The following is a 23,910-nucleotide window of genomic DNA, read 5'->3' on the forward strand; positions in this document are numbered from 1 at the left end:
GGACAGAGGAGAGGTCAAAAAGCTTCGGCAACCTCTCTCTCCTTTTGGCTTCGTAGCATAATACGTTTAGCCTATGAGACTGCTGGACAGCAGCCCCCTGAAAGAATTACAGCTCATTCCACTAGAGCTGTGGCTTCCACCTGGGCCTTTAAGAATGAGGCCTCTGTTGAACAGATTTGCAAGGCTGCAACTTGGTCTTCGCTTCACACTTTTTCAAAATTTTACAAATTTGACACTTTTGCTTCTTCGGAGGCTGTTTTTGGGAGAAAGGTTCTACAGGCAGTGGTTCCTTCAGTTTAAGTTCCTGCCTTGTCCCTCCCATCATAAGTGTACTTTAGCTTTGGTATGGGTATCCCATAAGTAATGGATGATCCGTGGACTCAATACACTTAACAAGAGAAAACATAATTTATGCTTACCTGATAAATTTATTTCTCTTGTAGTGTATTCAGTCCACGGCCCGCCCTGTCTTTTTTAAGGCAGATCTAAATTTTAATTAAAACTCCAGTCACCACTGCTCCCTATGGTTTCTCCTTTCTTGTCTTGTTTCGGTCGAATGACTGGATATGACGTGGAGGGGAGGAGCTATATAGCAGCTCTGCTTTGGGTGATCCTCTTGCAACTTCCTGTTGGGAAGGGAATATATCCCATAAGTAATGGATGATCCGTGGACTGAATACACTACAAGATAAATAAATTTATCAGGTAAGCATAAATTATGTTTTTACTATACGGGAGTTCGTTCTCCTTTCTTTTGGAGACTGATGGTTTCTCCCTCTTTTGTTTCTGTTTAAACTTTTGTATCAACAATGACATCCTTTTGTACCATGCTGCTAAATAATGATAATAAAAATGAATAAATAAAAATTTAAAAAAAATAATAAACTACAAATTAAAATAACTATTATATATTTAAACACCTAACCCTACTCAAATAAGTTACAAAAAATAACAAACACTAAGTTACACAAAAAAATAAACACTAAGTTACAAAAAATAAAAAAGAAATTATCAAAGCTTTAGACTAATTACACCTAATCTAAGGGCCCTTTGAAAATATAAAAGCCCCCCAAAATAAAAAAAACCTAACCTACAATAAACTACAAATAGCCCTTAAAAGGGCCTTTTGCAGGGCATTGCTCCAAAGAGATCAGCTCTTTTACCTGTAAATAAAAAATACAAACAACCCCCTAACAGTAAAACCCACCACCAACATAACCAACCCCCCAAATAAAAAACCTAACTAAAGAAAGCTAAGCTCCCCATTGCCCTGAAAAAGGCATTTGGATGGGCATTGCCCTTAAAAGGGCATTTAGCTCTATTGCAGCCCAAACCCTAATCTAAAACTAAAACCCACCCAATAAACCCTTAAAAAATCCTAACACTAACCCCTGAAGATTCACTTACAGTTTTGAAGATCCGGCATCCATCCTCCAAGAAGCCGGCAAAAGTCTTCATCCAAGCGGCCGAAGTCTTCCTCCAAGCCTACAGAAGTCTTCACCCAGACGGCATCTTCTATCTTCATCCATCCTGGCTGTTTTAGGGTCCCAGGTATTGGAAAGGACCTTGATGTGGTACCTGGGCTTTTCCCATTTGGCCAGATGCGGTAACTAACCTTTCCATTTTTGCTTTTAAATCTTAGCTGAGAGCTTGTAAGTGAGTGCTGGACTTTCTCTGTGTGTTGTATTAATTTGTTTTGTAATTTTCCCTATGGTTCTTGCACCCAGACCTGTCTGGGGTTAACTGCCTGTGACTCTGGGAACAGCACAGCTATCTGTGAGTGCCCGTGAGCACCCAGGGCTGAGCATGTTGCAGGGTCATGGGATGTGTACCCGGTCCGGTATGAGAGTGCAGTCCCCTTATGTGTTTTGTATATGTCTAGGGTGATTACATAAGCCTGTGCACCCTTCCCTTGTTCCCAGTTTGTTTGGATTTGAGAGCTTGCATTGTGTGGCTGTTTTAGGGTCCCAGATATTGAAAAGGACCTTGATGTGGTACCTGGGCTTGTCCCATTTGGCCAGATGTGGTAACTAACCTTTCCATTTTTGCTTTTAAATCTTAGCTGAGAGCTTGTGAGTGAGTGCTGGACTTTCTCTGTGTGTAATATATATTATATATTATATATATATATATATATATATATATATATATATATATATATATATATATATATATATATATATATATATATATATATATATATATATTATAATAACACACTCCTAGAAGTGAATCCACCCTCCTGGGTCATCAGCCTGGGTGCAAAAATTAAATGAATACTGTAGCAAACAAATGCACCCTCAGGTCTTCTTTATAGTGAGTCAACAAGAAAAATGTATTGATGTTTCGGGGGTTCACACAGACCCCTTCATCAGAATACAAACAAAGTGTCACATCACAATCTTAAATAGTGTTTCACAACTAATTACAAACAAATACCAATCACCTGTGTGCTTCAGTTCAGTTCCTATGTTGCGCAGTGGAACGCACGCCATGTGTTCCGCTGAAACCGGAAGTGTGATAACTTCCTGTTTCTCTAAGTCCTTCAATGTAAATTAAAAGAATAATCAAACCTTTATTCTTATTTAATACCTATTCTGGTATATCCACAAAAGTTGATGGGGCTAATAATTCCCTTCTGTGTATTCTACTACACCTTAATAGGGGCTTTATTCCTCGTAGTTGGAACGCAAGTATGCGTACCGGAAGTGATGTCACTTCCGGTTTTACGAAATACTGCAATTTATGTTAGCAAACACCAACAAGCGAACAAACTCCGGCAAACCTCCAGGCGGTTAAATGAAATAAATCCTTTTATTTGTGCAGGTTACAAGCATAAAATGGTTAAAACCAAAGCAAGGTTGTCACACCAGGGCAAGTGTCTTACGCGTTTCGGCTGTGATCAAGCCTTACTCATAGACATAGCTGTTATCCATCAGTCAGTGCTTAAATAGCCTGACTGATTAGCTAACTCCATCCTGCTGTGACTGTTAAAGGCACCACACCAACATATACTGAAAGAAAGACATACGCAACTGTGGTATTAAACCAATCTACATAGTGACATCAAACAGTGTACACATCATTGGATATTATTTAAAGTAATAGTAGAGTATATTCCCTTATTAATATTGGCATAAGCTGTTTGTCACTTGAGTCAGCAGCTAAGGATACAATACACGTAAACTCTCCATATATGATGAAACAGATTAAAAACTATGAGAGAACTCTTTATAAAAAGAAGTCCACAAAAAACTCTTTGTTTTGGGTATATTATAGTCAGCTATATCAATAGAGTGTATCTATATTATCAAAACTAATCCATACAAAATATAATAGTTGTTGACTTTATTCATCATTGTATATAGTGTGACCAAAAAGTTCCCCACTAAGTACCTATCATGTGGTAGGATAGACTTGACACTTGTTCATCTTCCTACCATAAAATTGTTAGAATAATCAAACTATGATAAATGTTTATATGTATATGGCAGGTGATATTTGAGCAAGTCAATCCTATATACCACAAATCATTCTTGTCATCAGTTCAGGCTTAGTCTATTATGTCAAGTAAAGAGGCTATAGTAGTACTCGCACATTTATGACATCGTAATCTATGTTTAACCCTGCTGGTCTGCGAGTTTTCAGCTGGAAAATCCAGTATGCCTCTCTGTACAATAGTCTTTGTGCCCTATCAGCACCCCTAGATGATGGTCTGATATATATTAATGATCTGCCACTTGAGGCTGCTCACATCCTGATTATGTACCTGTATAAAGTGCTGGGTTAAGCCAGAGCACTCATTATTATGTTCAATATTCTTCAAGTGTTCTCTGATTCTCATGCGTGCTCTCGTTGAGCACCCGACATATTGCTTGTCACACTGAGAACATTCTACAAGGTACACTATGTGAGTAGTTCTACAGTTCGTCAGATCAAGAATATACATTTTCTGGGTCACTTTGGACTGAAAAGTACGTGTAGTCCTAGCGAAACTGCATGCTATGCATTAGCTATAGTGACATTTATAATGTCCTTTCGCCTGAAGCCAGCTACTTTCAGTTGTATGATCTACTTTAAACATGCTAGGTGAGAGTATATTTCCTAATGTACATCCTCTTTTCGCAACAAAATTGCAACCCTGTGAAGTATAGTTCTTCAGACTATCTTCAGCTGACAGAATTGGGAGATGTTTATTAACTATATCACAAATAGTCCTAAACTGTGGACTGTAAGTAGTTATAAAGGTGGGTTTCTCTTCACCAAACTTCATAGTGTCTTCTCTATGACATGTACTACGTATCATGTCCTCTCTTGACATTCTACTTACTTCTAAATACGCTCTGTTAATCACTTTGTTTTTATAGCCTCTCTCAATTGATTTTCAAGTGTGATACTTTCTCTTTCAAAATCTGAGCTACTCGAGCAGTTCCGTTTAATACAGATAAACTGCCCTTTGGCTATACCAAAGCCGGTGTAAGGTGGATGGTTACTCCAGGCATGCAAAAAAAGCATTCAAAGCAATCTGTTTACGGTACAAGGTTGTATTGATATGACCACTGAGTACATCGCCCATCAGTGTAATGTCTAAGTAGAGAATTTCAGTCTGATGAAATGTAATTTCCAAATTAACTCTATTATCATTCAGGAATTGAACAAATTCTTGTGCTTCTATTTGTGTGCATGTCCATATCAACAACAAGTCATCTATGTATCTTTTATATACTTTGATGCACTTTCTGTACGGGTTTCTTTCTGCATAGACATGGGACCGCTCCCACCAACCCATAAATAGGTTGGCATATGCCGGGGCAAATTTTGCCCCCATAGCGGTCCCACGCCTCTGCAGAAAGAACTCCCCACCAAATTCAAAGACCACATGAATGGGGGATGGCAGAATACAGCCCAACAACATCTATAGTAAGCCATGAGCAATTGGCATCCCAAGGCACTTGATCTAATGTCTGTAAAAGGTGTTTTGTGTCTCTAATAAAAGAGGATAACGGATAGACGAAAGGCTGCAGAAGGGTCTCAACCCAGCCAGACAATTTTTCAAATAGTGATCCTATGCCTGATATAATAGGTCTTCACGCACCTCCTCCAAGGATTTATGTACCTTTGGGAGGTGGTGGAAGATTTAAATAACAGGCCTTGCCACAAAAAGGAAGTCTCTGGTATCCTGATCAATGATACCCTCCTGCATGCCATCGTCTCTAGAAGGTCCCACAGTTGATTCTGGTATACATCAACCGGGTTCCCCCTTAATTTACTGTAAACATTAACATCATAAAGCTGCCTCCTTGCCTCTACTATGTAATCACATTTGCTCATAATAACAATACTGCCCCCCTTATCAGAGTTCTTAAAGATAATATCCTTTTTGTTTTTTAACTGTGTGAGAGGCTGTTGTTGTAGTGTAGTCAAATTAGGGAAAACATGTTTAAGATTTTTTGCTAGATTAATGAGATCTTCCTCTATTCTGCGGTGGAAAGCTTCTAAAAAAGGTCCACGCTCCCTGGTGTGATAAAATACTGAGCGTGGTTTAAAACCCCCATGTGCACCTTTTGTATTATGAGAGGTATCATAGGTAAGAGATTCGGAGAGAAGGTCATGTAGTGAGAGATAGTCACAAGTATCTGCAAAATCTATAAGGTCCGAGGGGTTACATATATCACTGTGATCTGTTTGGTTGACTGATTGTGTATTACTGACAGCCGTACCCTCATTCTGACTCTTGTTCCAGAAAAACTTTTTTAGGGTTAAGTCTCTAACTAGCCTATTTACATCGACTATTGTTTTAATCAAGTCGAAATTGCATGTGGGTACAAATCCTAGACCTAAGCTTAATACCGGTTCCTCTTCTGGGGAAATCATTGTGTCAGATTAATAATTTTCATATCCTGTATTTGTTGCGACCCCCTCTTGCTCTCCTGTATCCCTGTCTTCCTCTTGCGCATCTTCCTCTTTCTTCTCCTCCCTCTCTTTCCTTGATGTCCATCTGAAAAACCTGCTTCTCATTAGTTTTAATACAAGGTTTAACTGGGTGGTTTAGAGGTCTGATATCCCCTTCGTTATCACTCATGAATTCTAATCTTCTATTATCTAATAGCTGGTATGTGCTATTTCTCTCTGCACTAATCAGCCTCTGTGAATTCCTAGTAATGATAGGGTCAATCCTTGCAGTACTGTTTGTCTTTGGTATGATTACTGGTGTTTCCTCATCTGTCAGTCCGCTAGAATCCCCTCTTGTGACTATTTCTGTTGTATCCTCATCAGAGGGTTTCGTGTGCAATTTATGTTAGGCTATGTTAGTACAGCGCATGTACTTTAATTTGCGGTACAGTAATGTTTTATATTGGCTGATGGTCTCACTATGATTCTCTATATGCTGCCAGTGGCAAGTACCTGATGTCACTTCCGGTTTAGCGGAAAAATATATGCCCAAATTGCTCCTTAAAGATGTATACTGTACTGTTACAGTTAACAACCATGTCACTAATATGCAGAGTGCACCTCGCTCTGTCACCCTTAATGTGCTACTAAAGTATGTTATAGTGCAGACTCTTAAGTGTTTACCTGAAAGTGTTATTGTGCTATCATAGCTACCTCAGTTATGGTAATCTGTTTAAAAATCAAAAACTTATGCCTAGATTTAGAGTTCTGCGTTAGCCGTCAAAAGCAGCGTTAAGGGGTCCTAACGCTGCTTTTGGCCGCCCGCTGGTATTTAGAGTCAGGCAGGAAAGGGTCTAACGCTCACTTTCAAGCCGTGACTTTTCCATACCGCAGATCCCCTTACGCCAATTGCGTATCCTATCTTTTCAATGGGATCTTCCTAACGCTGGTATTTAGAGTCTTGGCTGAAGTGAGCGGTAGAGCCTCTACCGACAAGACTCCTAACGCCCATGGAAATGCTGTAGTTAAGAGCTTTATGGGCTAACGCCGGTATATAAACCTCTTAACTACAGTGCTCTAAAGTACACTAACACCCATAAACTACCTATGTACCCCTAAACCGAGGTCCCCCCACATCGCCGCCACTCTAATAAATATTTTTAACCCCTAATCTGCCGACCGCACATCGCCGCCACCTACATTATCCCTATGAACCCCTAATCTGCTGCCCCTAACATCGCCGCTACCTAACTACACTTATTAACCCCTAATCTGCCGACCGGACCTCGCCTCTACTATAATAAATGTATTAACCCCTAAACCGCCGCACTCCCGCCTCGCAAACCCTATAATAAATAGTATTAACCCCTAATCTGCCCCCACGTCGCCGCCACCTAACTTCAAGTATTAACCCCTAATCTGCCTACCGGTGACCTCGCCGCTACTATAATAAATGTATTAACCCCTAAAGCTAAGTCTAACTCTAACACCCCCCTAAGTTAAATATAATTTTAATCTTACTAAATAAATTAAATCTTATTAACTAAAGTATTCCTATTTAAAACTAAATACTTACTTATGAACCTTAACTTAAGTCAGACAGAGCTTCAACAAACACTAAAAATTTGTCCATTTAAATGGCAAACCAATGCTATTAAATATTTAGGGATATCGCTGACACGACATCACCCAGACTTAATTACTTTTAATTATGATACACTCAAGAAGAATATAATAGCTGATTTAAGCTCTTGGAGATCTAAACGCCTTAATTGGTTGGGGAGAATGGGGACCATAACTATGAACATTCTACCTAGAATGTTGTACCTTTTTCAAACTGTTCCGATTCCTCTCCCCCCATCTTATATACCTTCCCTACAAAAAATTATTAACGATTATATCTGGGATAGAAAGCATCCCCGAATTAATAAAACTTTAATGTGCCTTCCCAAAACATCGGGGGGACTGGGTGTCCCAGACTTGGTAAAGTATAGACAGGCGATATTCCTTCAAAGAATAGTAGATTGGCACACTAATTATAAGGACAAGATATGGGTAAAGATAGAACACCAAATAGGCCGCCATCATCACTTAGGCTCTTTGTGTTGGCTGGAGCACTCTGAAAGGAGGACAAAGTTAATGGATAACTATATAATTACAGAAACTTTTAAAATGTGGGATAGATTGATGGTTGTGTACCCATTACTTTCATCTAAACCTTCACCTCTAACACCGCTTCTGGGAAATCCAGAATTCCTCCCGGGTCTAGAAATGAGTAAACTAAACCCTTTAGATAGGCAAAGTAATTTACCCTTTTATATTCTTACTGAAGCTGGGTCGATGCACTCTAGATCGAAGCTCATAGAAAATAATCAACATGTTTTCCGTAACTGGTACTTCTACTTGCAGGCTCACTCATTTCTTCAAAGTCATACAGGGAAAAATAATTTGATACGCTCTCCAACAAACTTTGAAAAATTATGCATCTCAAAATCCCCTATTAGACACACCCTATCCATAATATACAATATACTACAACAGGTCCCGATAGGCACAGAATATCAATATATGAAACGTTGGGAAAAAGAACTTAAAATCAATGTACCCCCTAGAGATTTATGTAAAATATTTAAAAGAACTATGAAAGCTTCTACATCAGCCAAGATATTGGAAATTAACTTTAAGATTCTGCATCGCTGGTATTATACTCCTGCACGTTTAAAGACCTTATATCCACAAAGATCTGACCAATGTTGGCGATGCAAGAAGGAGGTAGGGAACATGGGACATATCTGGTGGAGCTGCAGCAAAATCACCCTCTTCTGGGGAGATGTAGTAACCCATACAGAAAAGATATTGGGAACAAACATTCCATTAGACCCTTTAATGTGGCTCTTAAATAAACCACCCAAAAAATTATCTGCCACACATCTAGCCTTATTCCAAGTCATATCTAACAGTGCCAAAGTATTAATTGCACGACATTGGAAGCAAGAACTAACCCCCTCTATAGCTCTTTGGGTAGACACTATACATAAAACCTTACAGCTGGAGGAATACCATTATATGAAAATAATGAAACAAGATTTCTTTCATGAGATGCTTTTTATTTGGGAAGAGTACATACATAGCAAATATACTATATGATGTAAAACATGGGATACAAATCTAGGACGAAAATGTGAACGAGCTATTTAATACAGGTTCTGCGCTTTGGCGAGTGGCCATAAACCTTTTCTTTCTATATTTCTTTTCTTTTTCTTTCTGTATTAAAAAAAAAAAAAAAAAGGGGAGGTTAAAGTAATCACTTATGGTCATGTCATCATTAACTGTTATAATACGTAATACTGCCTATATGTAAGATGTGATGTAACGTGTCTACACAATGTATCTGTATCACTGTTTAATGTTACCTCAATAAAAAAAATATTAAAAAAAAAAAAAAAAAAAAAAAAACTAAATACTTACCTGTAAAATAATCCCTAATATAGCTACAATATAACAAATAATTATATTGTAGCTATTTTAGAATTTATATTTATTTTACAGGCAACTTTGTATTTATTTTAACTAGGTACAATAGCTATTAAATAGTTAAGAACTATTTAATAGCTACCTAGTTTAAATAATTACAAAATTAAATCCTAACCTAAGTTACAATTAAACCTAACACTACACTATCATTAAATTAATTAAATAAATTACCTACAATTACATACAATTAAATAAACTAAACTAAATTACAAAAAAAACAAACACTAAATTACAAAAAAAAATTTTTTACAAGAATATTAGGCTAATTACACCTACTCTAAGCCCCCTAATAAAATAAAAAAGCCCCCCAAAATAATAAAGGTCCCTACCCTATTCTAAATTAAAAAGTAACCAGCTCTTTTACCAGCCCTTAAAAGGGCTTTTTGCGGGGCATGCCCCAAAGTAATCAGCTCTTTTGCCTGTAAAAAAAAATACAACCCCCCCAACATTAAAACCCACCACCCACATACCCCTACTCTAACCCCAACCCCCCTTAAATAAACCTAACACTACCCCCCTGAAGATCTCCCTACCTTGAGTCGTCTTCACCCAGCCGGGCCGAAGTCTTCATCCGATCCGGGCAGAAGAGGACATCCAGACCGGCAGAAGTCTTCATCCTATCAGGGCAGAAGAGGACATCCGGACCGGCAGATATCTTCATCCAAGCGGCATCTTCTATCTTCATCCATCTGGAGCGGAGCCATCTTCTTCCAGCCAACGCGGATCCATCCTCTTCAACCGACGCCTACTCGCCGAATGAAGGTTCCTTTAAATGACGTCATCCAAGATGGCGTCCCTCGAATTCCGATTGGCTGATAGGATTCTATCAGCCAATCTGAATTAAGGTAGGAAAAATCTGATTGGCTGATTGAATCAGCCAATCAGATTCAAGTTCAATCCGATTGGCTGATCCAATCAGATTGAGCTCGCATTCTATTGGCTGTTCCGATCCTACCTTAATTCCGATTGGCTGATAGAATCAGCCAATTGGAATTCGAGGGACGCCATCTTGGATGGCGTCATTTAAAGGAACTTTCATTCGGCGAGTAGGTGTTGGTTGAAGAGGATGGATCTGCGTCGGCTGGAAGAAGATGACTCCGCTCCGGATGGATGAAGATAGAAGATGCCGCTTGGATGAAGATATCTGCCGGTCTGTATGTCCTCTTCTGCCCGGATCGGATGAAGACTTCGGCCCGGCTGGGTGAAGACGACTCAAGGTAGGGAGATCTTCAGGGGGGTAGTGTTAGGTTTATTTAAGGGGGGTTTGTGTTAGAGTAGGGGTATGTGGGTGGTGGGTTTTAATGTTGGGGGGGTTGTATTTATTTTTACAGGCAAAAGAGCTGATTACTTTGGGGCATGCCCCGCAAAAAGCCCTTTTAAGGGCTGGTAAAAGAGCTGGTCACTTTTTAATTTAGAATAGGGTAGGGACCTTTATTATTTCTCTTACATTGGTGTATCCGGTCCACGGCTTCATCCTTACTTGTGGGATATTCTCAATCCCTACAGGAAGTGGCAAAGAGAGCATACAGTAGAGCTGTCCATATAGCTCCCCTCAGGCTCCGCCCCCCCCCAGTCATTCTCTTTGCCGCTCTAACAAGTAGCATCTCCACGGGAGGGTAAAGAGTCTGTGGTGTTAGATTTGTAGTTTTTATTTCTTCAATCAAAAGTTTGTTATTTTAAATTAGTGCCGGTTTGTACTATTTACTCTGAGGCAGAAAGTGATGAAGATTTCTGCTGAGAGGAATATGATTTTAGCACCAGTAACTAAAATCCATTGCTGTTCCCACGCAGGACTGTTGAATACCGGAGAACTTCAGTTGGGGGGAACAGTTTGCAGGCTTAACTGCTTCAGGTATGATCAGTCATTTTTCTAACAAGACCCAGTAATGCTAGAAGACTGACAGGAATCCCCATGGGGGAAGGTAAGCCATTTTCTCAGACTCAGTATAGAAGGATGGCTTAGATTAAGGGCTTAAATACTGGTGGACACTTTTTTGGGCTCAATCGATTTGCTTTATTAGCATGATTTCATATTGAATCTGGGGTTTTTAGACTTATATTTCGCCTGGCACTTTATTAGACACCTATTCTATCTCAGAGGCCACATCACTCTGGAATGAAGAGGGAGGGGGCCTCATTTTTGTGCCACAGTTGCGCAGTTGTTTTGCTAGACAGTTCATGCAGCTTCACGTGTAGAGTCCAGAGACCTCAGAGAGGACTTCAGAGAGGCTTATTTCTTCTTCAAATAATCCCTAAGGAAGGTAAAAGCCACAGTAGAGGCTGTGGCATTGTGCTGTAGTGTTTACAACCGGTTGACTGCTTTATTAGCTCCGGTTTGGGCAATAAGGGGTTAATTGATTTGAAAAATTGTGTGCAATCATTTCAAAGCATTAGGATAATGTGGTGAAAAATTCATTAAGATCGGATGTTTTGGTAAAAAAAGTGTGTGCTTTTTATTATTTAAAGACACAGTAACGTTTTTTCAAAAAGTATTTTTTCTTGCATTATAGTGCTGTCTAAGTCTGTCAAACATGTCTGAGCCTTCAGATAGCCCTTGTTCTGTACAAGAGGGTAACACTTCCCAGCCCAAACCAACATGGAAACCCTTGCAGGGCTGGAACAAGGGTAAACAGGCCAAGAAGCCTGCTGCTGCTACCAAGACAGCATGAAAGGGTAGCCCCCGATCCGGGACCGGATCTAGTAGGGGGCAGACTTTCTCTATTTGCTCAGGCTTGGGCAAGAGATGTTCCAGATCCCTGGGCGCTAGAAATTGTTGCTCAGGGGTACCTTCTGGAATTCAAGGACCTTCCTCCATGGGGAAGGTTCCACATTTCTCGCTTGTCTTTAGACCAGACAAAGAGACAGGCATTCTTACGCTGCGTAGAAGACCTCCTAAAAATGGGAGTGATACACCCAGTTCCAACTGCAGAACAAGGACTGGGTTTTTACTCAAACCTGTTTGTAGTTCCCAAAAAGGAAGGAACTTTCAGGCCAATCCTGGACTTAAAAATCCTAAACAAATTCCTCAGAGTTCCATCATTCAAAATGGAAACCATTCGGACAATCTTACCAATGATCCAGGAGGGTCAATATATGACTACCGTGGATTTAAAGGATGCGTACCTGCATATTCCTATCCACAAAGATCACCATCAGTTCCTGAGGTTCGCCTTTCTGGACAAGCATTACCAGTTTGTGGCTTTTTCCTTTGGATTGGCCACTGCTCCCAGAATTTTCACAAAGGTGCTAGGGTCCCTTCTAGCGGTACTAAGACCAAGGGGCATTGCAGTAGCACCTTACCTAGACGACATCTTAATACAAGCGTCGTCCTTTCACAGAGCAAAGGCTCATACGGACATTGTTCTGGCCTTTCTAAGGTCTCACGGGTGGAAGGTGAACGTAGAAAAAAGTTCTCTGTCCCCGTTCACAAGGGTTCCCTTCCTGGGAACAATAATAGACTCGGTAGAAATGAAAATCTTTCTGACGGAGGTCAGGAAGTCAAAACTTTCGAACACTTGTCGAGTTCTTCATGTCATTCCTCAGCCTTCTGTGGCTCAGTGCATGGAGGTAATAGGGCTAATGGTTGCGGCAATGGACGTGGTCCCTTTTGCTCGAATTCATCTAAGACCACTGCAACTGTGCATACTCAAACAGTGGAATGGGGATTATGCAGATTTGTCTCCCCAGATACAAATGGACCAGAAAACCAGAGACTCACTCCTCTGGTGGTTGTCTCAGGATCACCTGTCTCAGGGAATGAGTTTCCGCAGACCGGAGTGGATCATTGTCACGACCGACGCCAGCCTCTTAGGCTGGGGTGCGGTCTGGGACTCCCTGAAAGCTCAGGGTCTATGGTCTCGGGAAGAATCTCTTCCCCCAATAAACATTTTGGAATTGAGAGTGATATTCAATGCGCTCCAGGCCTGGCCTCAGCTAGCGGAGACCAAATTCATCAGATTTCAGTCGGACAACATCACGACTGTAGCGTACATCAATCATCAGGGAGGAACAAAGAGTTCCCTGGCGATGAGGGAGGTATCCAAGATCATCAAATGGGCAGAGGATCACTCCTGCCACCTATCCGCAATTCACATCCCAGGAGTGGACATTTGGGAGGCGGATTATCTGAGTCGTCAGACCTTCCATCCGGGGGAGTGGGAACTCCACCCGGAGGTTTTTGCCCAGTTAACCCAACTATGGGGCTTTCCAGATCTGGATCTGATGGCGTCACGCCAGAACTCCAAAGTTCCACGTTACGGGTCCAGGTCCAGAGATCCCAAGGCGACATTGGTAGATCCCTTGGTGGCGCCTTGATCGTTCAATCTAGCTTATGTCTTTCCACCGTTTCCTCTTCTCCCTCGGCTAGTAGTCAGAATCAAGCAGGAGAAGGCTTCGGTAATTCTGATAGCTCCTGCGTGGCCACGCAGGACTTGGTATGCAGACCTGGTGGATATGTCATCGGCTCCACCATGGAAGCTACCTTTGAGGCAGGACCTTCTAATCCAAGGTCCATTCAATCATCCAAACCTAGTTTCTCTGCAACTGACTGCTTGGAGATTGAACGCTTAATCCTAGCTAAGCGTGGGTTCTCTGAATCAGTTATAGATACTCTGATCCAGGCTAGAAAGCCTGTTACCAGGAAAATTTACCTTAAGATATGGTGGAAATATCTTTGTTGGTGCGAATCCAAGGGTTACTCATGGAGTAAGATTAGGATTCCAAGGTTACTATCCTTTCTCCAAGAAGGATTGGAGAAAGGGTTGGCTGCTAGTTCTCTAAAGGGACAGATATCTGCTCTGTCCTGTTGCATAAGCAACAGATGTTCAGGCGTTTGTACAGGCCTTAGTCAGGATCAAGCCTGTCTACAGACCTGTGGCTCCTCCATGGAGTCTAAATTTAGTTCTTTCAGTTCTTCAAGGGGTTCCGTTTGAACCTCTACATTCCATAGATATTAAGTTACTGTCTTGGAAAGTTTTGTTTTTGGTAGCTATTTCTTCTGCTAGAAGAGTTTCTGAATTGTCTGCTTTGCAGTGTAATTCACCCTATCTGGTGTTCCATACAGATAAGGTCGTTTTGCGTACCAAGCCTGGTTTTCTTCCAAAAGTGGTTTCCAATAAGAATATTAACCAGGAAATAGTTGTTCCTTCTCTGTATCCTAATCCAGTTTCTAACAAGGAACGTCTGTTACACAATCTTGATGTGGTTCGTGCTTTAAAGTTTTATCTAAAAGCAACTAAAGACTTCAGACAAACATCGTCCTTGTTTGTCGTTTATTCTGGCAAGAGGAGAGGTCAAAAAGCGACTGCTACCTCTCTGTCTTTCTGGCTGAAAAGCATCATCCAGTTGGCTTATGAGACTGCTGGAAGGCAGCCTCCTGAACGAATTACAGCTCATTCCACTAGAGCTGTGGCTTCCACATGGGCTTTCAAGAATGAGGCTTCTGTTGAACAGATCTGTAAGGCAGCGACTTGGTCTTCACTGCATACATTTGCTAAATTTTACAAATTCGATACTTTTGCTTCTTCGGAGGCTATTTTTGGGAGAAAGGTTTTGCAAGCAGTGGTGCCTTCCGTTTAGGTTACCTGACTTGTTCCCTCCCTTCATCCGTGTCCTAAAGCTTTGGTATTGGTTCCCACAAGTAAGGATGAAGCCGTGGACCGGATACACCAATGTAAGAGAAAACAGAATTTATGCTTACCTGATACATTTCTTTCTCTTACAGTGTATCCGGTCCACGGCCCACCCTGGCAATTTAGTCAGGTTTAAATTTATTTTTGTAAACTACAGTCACCACTGCACCCTATGCTGGTGTCAGCGATAGCGGGGGCGGAAGATTAGAGGTTAATAAGTGTAAGGTTAGGGGTGCTTAGACTCAGGGTTCATGTTAGGGTGTTTGGGAGCTTAACGCTGCTTTTTTGCAGGTGTTAGTTTTTTTTTCATCCCAAACTGCCCCATTGTTTCCTATGGGGGAATCGTGCACGAGCACGTTTTGCCAGCTTACCGCTACCGTAAGCAACGCTGGTATTGAAGTGGCGGTAAATTCGGCTCGACGCACCCTTTTTTGAGACAACTCTCAATACCAGCGTTGTTTGGAAGCAGCGGTAGGAAAAAAAGCTGCGTTAGCTACGCGGGTCTTTACCAATAAAACTCTAAATCTAGCCGATACTGAGGCTTTTAGTTTAACCCCATAGTAAAAAATAGGGGTGGGGGGCAGGAGAATGAACCGGATCCACCTCCGGGGGTCCTGTCAATTCCTGCCCTAACAGCCCTGGAGAAAGAGTGTAACCGCCCACTAGAAGGTGTGCCGTCACCTCACTCACCCTCTGTAACCACCCTTTCGGAGACCCCACACCCCAGGTATGTATCTAATACCATCTCCTAAATGATTGCCTTGAAATCCAGTGTCGAATTGAGTCCCCGGGGATGTATGGTTTCCAAACGGAAGATCCACTCTGCCTCTCGTCTGAGGAGCATCTTATCGCGGTCCCCTCCTCTATCTGGTTTAGGGATATGGTCAATCAGTATGATTCTGATGGATGCCACAGGATGCGATCTCATCAGACAGTGCCGTGCCACCGGCTGATCCGTATGTCCTCTTTCAAGGACTTGTCTAATAGCCAATCGATGATTGGCCATTGTTTCTTTGATGGTTCCTCGTGTTTCTCACACATAAAAAGACGCACACGGGCAGAATAATAGATACACAACATATGTTGTGTTACAGGAGATGGCATGCCTAATGTTGTCAACTTTGTTCTTATGTGGATGATGGAATGTTTTTGTTGCTGTCATGGAATTGCACGTGATGCACCCCAGGCATTTATAGCAACCCTTAATGTTGACTTTCTCTGCAGGAAGATAACAATGTTTGGGGTCAGTTTTGACCAGATGATCTCTGATGTTTGTGCCCCTTTTAAATCCTACCATTGGTCTGGTATTCCTGATACAGGGGAGTTTGTTATCTGACGATAATAAAGGCCAGTGCTTGTTCAGAATGTACCCAGTTTGCCTGTTATTTGGAGAAAATCCAGACATCCAGAAAATGTATATTATGTTCCTGCACATTGATTTTAAATCTGACTGTGGAATCTGTAGTGTTAACTTTTTTGAACCATGTATCTAATGTGTTCCTACCCCCTCTCCAGAACAAAATGATCAGTTGGTAAATGCCCTGAAAAAATCCTGTTTAAAAGATACAAGGTCACAGGTTCAAATCCCGGCAGGGCCGACTCAGCCCTTAATCCTTCCGAGGTCGATAAAATGAGTACTAAGTACCAAAGTACTAAGCAACGCGTTTCGGCTGATTCACAGCCTTTCTCAAGCCTTTCTTGAGCTTGAGAAAGGCTGTGAATCAGCCGAAACGCGTTGCTTAGTACTTTGGTTGTTTTGGGCTTCCGTAGCCTGAAGTCTCTGTTTTGGCATACAGGAGCGCCTTGCTATTTTGAAGTTCCGTCTGGCGGGCTGAGCTTTCTGGAGGCTGGATAATACAGCAAAAGACACAACGGACCTCTGTCTGCTACAAAACCCTTGGGACACGCTGAGGAAATACAAGCGGTTTGCCTTGAGAGGAGCCCCCTGAGACAGTTCTTAAACATCTGGTGTAAGTAAAAGTGTGCACCTTATGTTTTTTTGTATCTTCATATTGTTTAAGGATTGTGTATATCCTTCTTCTCGCCCTATCACTTAGCTTTCACGCTGGCTATTAACCCATCAGGAGCTTGCTTGACGCCCTTTCTGCTTTTTTAACACACCAACTGGCATACCAAAAGATTTTTTACCAACGGACTATTTCTATCTAAGAGACTGTGCATTTGCTCTCCCTCTTTTACCAATTGTAATATTTGTTGTATTGTTGTGATTTTATTGTATATGTTTATGTACTGCATTTTAAATTATATGTGTGATTTTTACCTATAGGGATTAATATAAGCAATTAAAAATATTTTTATAGTCAACCCCTTCACTTTTTGGTTGCTGCACTCATTTAGCTATCCGTTGAGAGAGCGCAGCAGTGGTCAATTACCTGGTTGCAGTTCTCTGCAATCAGTGTAATTAATTCTTTTTTTAGCATTTGATAGTAAGGAACAAGGGATCCTTAATTTTTCACTGCAGCTTTGAGTTGTTTTTTCCAGCGCAAAGGTTACACTTTTTTCTATAGATTGTTGACATCAAGGCTCACCAACAGTCAGCCTCAGTAAGTTTTTAATTTTTAAACAGATTACCATGAAAACTGAGGTAGCTATGATAGCACAATAACATAGCACAATAACACTTTCGTGTAAACACTTGGAGTCTGCACTATAACATACTTTAGTAGCACATTATGGGTGACATTAGAGGGAGGTGCACTCTGCATATTATTGACATGCTTGCTAACTGTAACAGTACAGTATACATCTTTAAGGAGCAATTTGGGCATATACTTTTTTGTTAAACCGAAACCACATCACACTTCCGGTTTCAGTAGAACACATCGCGTGCATTCCACTGCACAACATAGGAAATGAACTGAAGCACACAGGTGATTGGTATTTGTTTGTAATTAATTGTGAAACACTATTTAAGATTGTGATGTGACACTTTGTTTGTATTCTGATGAAGGGGTCTGTGTGAACCCCGAAACGTCAATACATTTTTCTTGTTGACTCACTATAAATATATATATAAAATATATTGACGTGGTACCTGGGCTTGTCCCATTTGGCCAGATGCGGTAACTAACCTTTCCATTTTTGCTTTTAAATCTTAGCTGAGAGCTTGTGAGTGAGTACTGGACTTTCTCTGTGTGTTGTATTCATTTGTTTTGTAATTTTCCCTATCGTTCTTGCACCCAGACCTGTCTGGGGTTAACTGCCTGTGACTCTGGGGACAGCACAGCTTCCTGTAAGTGCCCGTAAGCACCCAGGGCTGAGCATGTTGCAGGGTCATTGGATGTGTATCTGGTCCGGTATGAGAGTACAGTCCCCTTCTGTGTTTTGTATATGTCTAGGGTGATTACATAAGCCTGTGCACCCTTCCCTTGTTCCCAGTTTGTTTGGATTTGAGAGCTTGCATTGTGTGGCTGTTTTAGGGTCCCAGGTATTGGAAAGGACCTTGACGTGGTACCTGGGCTTGTCTCATTTGGCCAGATGTGGTAACTAACCTTTCCATTTTTGCTTTTAAATATTAGCTGAGAGCTTGTAAGTGAGTGCTGGACTTTCTCTGTGTGTTGTATTAATTTGTTTTGTAATTTTCCCTATTGATCTTGCACCCAGACCTGTCTGAGGTTAACTGCCTGTGACTCTGGGGACAGCACAGCTTCCTGTAAGTGCCCGTAAGCACCCAGGGCTGAGCATGTTGCAGGGTCATGAGATGTGTACCTGGTCCGGTATGAGAGTGCAGTCCCCTTCTGTGTTTTGTATATGTCTAGGGTGATTACATAAGCCTTTGCACCCTTCCCTTGTTCCCAGATTGTTTGGATTTGAGAGCTTGCATTGTGGGGCTTTTTTAGTGTCACAGGTATTGGAAAGGACCTTGACATGGTACCTGGGCTTGTCTCATTTGGCCAGATGCTGTAACTAACCTTTACATTTTTGCTTTTAAATCTTAGCTGAGAGCTTGTAAGTGAGTGCTGGACTTTCTCTGTGTGTTGTGTGTGTATGTGTGTGTATATATATATATATATATATATATATATATATATATATATATATATATATATATATATATATATATATATAAAGCAATCAGAGGTAAATCTGCCCTCCTGGGTCAGCAGCCTGGGTGCTGAAATGAAATCAATACAATGGTAAACAAATGCACTCTCAGGTCTTGTTAAAGGGCCATAATACCCAAATGTTTAAACACTTGAAAGTGATGCAGCATAGCTGTAAAAAACTGACTAGAAAATATCACCTGAACATCTCTATGTAAAAAAGAAAGATATTTTACCTCAAAAGTTCCTCAGTAGCCACATCCCATTGTAAAGGATTTCTAAGCAGCATATTAGTATGTCTGTCCTGGGACAGCTGAAAGGATGAGCCTCGTGCAGGGAAAAGGAAGCTTACTATGAAATCTCATGAGAGTTAAGTCAAATCTCATGAGATCACAGTAAAAGAGTTCAGGACCTCAGCACTGCTGATGCTGCAGTTTATTTCTTCATTTTTTTAATTTTTTTTTTTACCTGCAGCTGAGCAACAGCTGAAGTATATTATTTTACACAGAACTTACTCTGCTGAGCTGAGGAGATTGTGAGGTAAAATATCTTCCTTTTTTAAATAGAGATGCTTAGGTGATATTTTCCTGTCAGCTTTTTACAGTTATACTGCATCAGTTTCAAGTGATTTAGCATATGAGTATTATGTCCCTTTAATAGTGGGTCATAAACCAATATTTATTGATGTTTCGGGGTCCACACAGACCCCTTCATCAGAATTTAAAAAAGCTAAACTCAGATTAACAAGTTTAAGAGAAAATATAATTGACACTAACTTTTGGGCGACAACTTTACAAAATTATTGGAGCAATGTTTGGAGATGAGAAAGATGGAGAGAGACCGCGCATTACCTGGGATTGCTAAGCTTGGGCTCATCGTGAACCTGTGTGACCGGACTCGTAACTGGTGGGTGGGTAACTAGTGTAACTGGTGGGCATTCACGCACGATGTCCTGTCTCTGCCGCACTGCTGTAGGATGTGACGACTCCCCTCCTGTACCCTGTTCCCCCCTCCCACTGTCCCACATCATCCTCTGTCTCTCCTGCAGACTCCACCAACCTGGTTAGTAACCCCGGGCTAAGCGCTCCTCTGGCCATCTTTTTTTTTGTAAAGTCTGTGCTCACTGCTGCGCCAGGGGAGCGCTTAGCCCGGGACATTTGAGGCTAATTCTGGGACACAGAGCCTCAGCCTGGGACTGTCCTGAAGAAACCGGGGCGGGTGGCAACCCTAGTCACAATATTTATTTAATAAACGGAATACATACAATGTTTACTTTTTGGAATCTCTAATATTTTAAAAGCTTTATTAAAGAACTTAATCAATATAAAACATCAAAATGTGTCATAAACATTTACTAATGTGACTGGATTATATTTACTATCGTGAGTAAAAATAAAATCTAGTTCAAATGTCAACAAAGTATATTAATATTTAACGGATTCTGTATATTATATATGCGTCACATATATACGCATACAAGTCTAATAAATTCTAATTCTACATACCAAATGTAGTAACATCACCCCCAGGAGGTATGTGTATGGAAGTTACAAAGATATGAAACATTAAGTAACCGCCAAACAGGGTTCATCACACAAACATAACGACTCAGTATGGCCTAACAGACATGCTTACAAAATTACAGTATTTTATCCAATCAGATGTACAGATACCATGTCCCATGGTATAGCTCATGTTTAATTCCCCATATAAAAGTCCTTTACATGTTGCCATTTTTGTCAGTTCTCTAATGCCTGCCGGTGTGTGTGTATATATATATATATATTATATTAAAAAACTCGGCAGGCATGACGTCTCCCAGGTTCACACGGGCAGAAAGTACTGCAGTGGTCCATGCGGTAGAGGAATTGTTTGGGACTAAGAAGAGGTTGAAAAAGCCGTCGATTAGGAAGGCCCTCTGGGTGTCTATCACCGTTTCTGTGAATGCGGTGAAAGACGTCCAGAGGTCCTCGGATCAAATCATGCGGAGATTCAGGAATATGAGTTTGCGGCTTCGCAATAAAGTCCACCTCATGAGGAAGTGGGCAAAAGCCCGTCGGAGAGGTGGAAATCAGGATCCACCCCCACGGAAACTTTTCCTACAACCTTATGAGGAGACTTTATGCGCCCTCCTCAATCTCTGTTTCCCCCGCAGATTTGCTTCTGCACGCTCCTCTGCCCCTTCACAGTCCCCAGCTACTGGCTCTGAAACTCCCTACCCGGAGGCCAGTTCAGCTCCAATCGGTGACCTGGGAGAAGGAAATACAGAGGCTGAACCAGGTAAATATCAGACTTCATATAATATATTAATATTTGAGTATATATTTTAACAATGTGTATATAGTCATATATTCAACCTATATAGATCTACCAACAGACATTACATATGATGGTAGATATCTATCTGAATTTAGATTTGTTGCACGTTAAATAGGAAAAATGCTTTTTCTTGCACTCTACCGAATATGCATCACAGAGCTAAAATGGAATTGTGCATCCGTGAAATCCCTATCCTCCACCATTTCATACATTGAATATCGATTCATACAAAAGTTTGAGATATTATTTTGTATCATTCAATCTTTACAATGATCCTATTGAAATATCGTGATACACACAATTGTAAATATATTCTAAAGATTTACAAATTATACTCATTACACTACTAGATCCAAATCAATTCCTAATCACGGATGCGCAATTACGCTTTTAATTATCGAGCAATGCTCATGTAAGATATAATTGCGCAGAGACATGAACATGGGTTTGCTGTAACAGTGGCATTACTTTAAACATGTTGGTCAAATTTATACATTAATTAGTATGAATGTGAAGAATACAGTATCCTGATTTTCAAACTTATAAATTACAAAAGATATAGCAATATAAAAAGAAAAAATGACCACTCAATGTCTAACAATTGATGACAATGCAATAAGACATAAAATGACTTAAAGGGACAGTCAACAACATAAAATCTTTAAAAAAATATACATGATTTCTTTATTTATAAATACATTTTTTAAAACCATGAACTCACGTGAAGAATTATAATGTTTAACATTGTTCATTTGAAAAACAATGTATGATTGTTTGTGTCAAAGATCAGAGTGGTATTAATGATATCCAATCCTGATATAATATTTTACAGATATGGATGTTGGTGCTGGACCCTCAAGCTCGGGTTTGTCCGAGTCTGGTATATCTCATTATGCTTTTGTCTTACAAATTTGTACATAACATTGCCTAATCCATTCACATTGATCTATATTAACATGGATCCTCTAATTCGATTTCAAGTGTATTTAAAAAGAAGAATCACGATTTAGAGATCGAATTCCATTGTAATCCAAATCTCAATTTATTAGTATTCGCAGATATTCCTCTGATTCTTGCTATCTTTATTTGAATGTAATATTAGGGTCTTGCCCATTTTGTATTCTGCACCTGTACAAGATAATATTGGAAGGCGGTTTATCTGTCCCCCTGTGTGTATGGGTAACTACTTGAAGTTGTGTTTGTAAATATCTGAGTTGATGAAAATAAAAGTTTTTTGAATTTTACTATATCAAGTTGTGCAGCCTGCATTGCTTCCTACTTCTCTTTTGGAACTGCAAGATAATATTGAACAGCAACACTTGGACTTTATTGCACGTGTAAACAGGGACTTCTGCCTGATTCCCCCAATCACAATATAACACAAAGAATGTCCACAGCACCTTCTTTATCCTTTACTTTATTATCTGTTTAAGGTACAGACACAAACAGCGACGTTTCGAGTGTCACCACTCTTAATTATGCTAGTTACATTATGTTATAAAGAGTACATACAAAGATTATACAATATGGGTGAATACTTTCCTTTGAGTTTCTGAACCGCAGTCGTCTCACAGTCTCTCTTTGAACAACTGTGTAAATCGATATGTTGTGCTAGATAGAGGCGCTGGTTCTCTGTTTTCAGCTGTATATAGAGGTGCTGGTTCTCTTTTATCAGCTGTGCGCTCCTTCCCCACTTTGTCTTACTTGTCCTTAATCTCTAGATGCAAGGAACAAGGCTGAGGCATCCAACTGAAGCATGTAAAATAAGGTGTATATCTATGAAAGCGAATGACATTTTATTGTTTGCAACTTTTTTGCTATTTATCATGCTAATGTACAATCCTTTTTGCTCATTTTTGTTTTATTTATACAAATGAAACAGACGTTTACATTGGTCTTTAATATCATGTGATCGCGATCGCATCTAGAATGACACTCACTCCCATTGGACAGTCGATACCATGTGATCTAGATTGGACCTGAATGGGAACTGACAAGCTAATGCAACTCGAAAGGGAACTGAAAACCGGCCAAACCGCGATTCCAAAAGAATATTATATATTTGTATATTTTTTAAAATTTGTTATGATATTTAGATATTGATGTTATGTTTATTTTCAAAAAAAAATATCAGTATAGAGATAATTTTTCTGTAACGAGTGTAAACCAGTTTCTCCTCCAATGGGGAAACAGGTACCGTTTGATAATTATGTATATAAAGAACGCCTGTGGAGTGGAAAGGTATGCTATCTGGTATGTAAAGCACTTTTAAATTTTTATTGCTCTTGAGAAAGACGGTTGGGTCCGTGGAAACGCGTTGAGCTTAATAAATACAGTTTTTTATTCAAAAATCTGTGGAATCGCTTTTGTTAACAACAGGAGAGAGCCGGATACTGGGAATATTTACTGTGAGTAGATATACAACTTATTTTACATGCTTCAGTCGGATGCCTCAGCCTTGTTCCTTGCAT

Source organism: Bombina bombina, chromosome 3, assembly GCF_027579735.1.
Source record: "Bombina bombina isolate aBomBom1 chromosome 3, aBomBom1.pri, whole genome shotgun sequence".
In the NCBI taxonomy this organism is placed as follows: domain Eukaryota; kingdom Metazoa; phylum Chordata; class Amphibia; order Anura; family Bombinatoridae; genus Bombina; species Bombina bombina.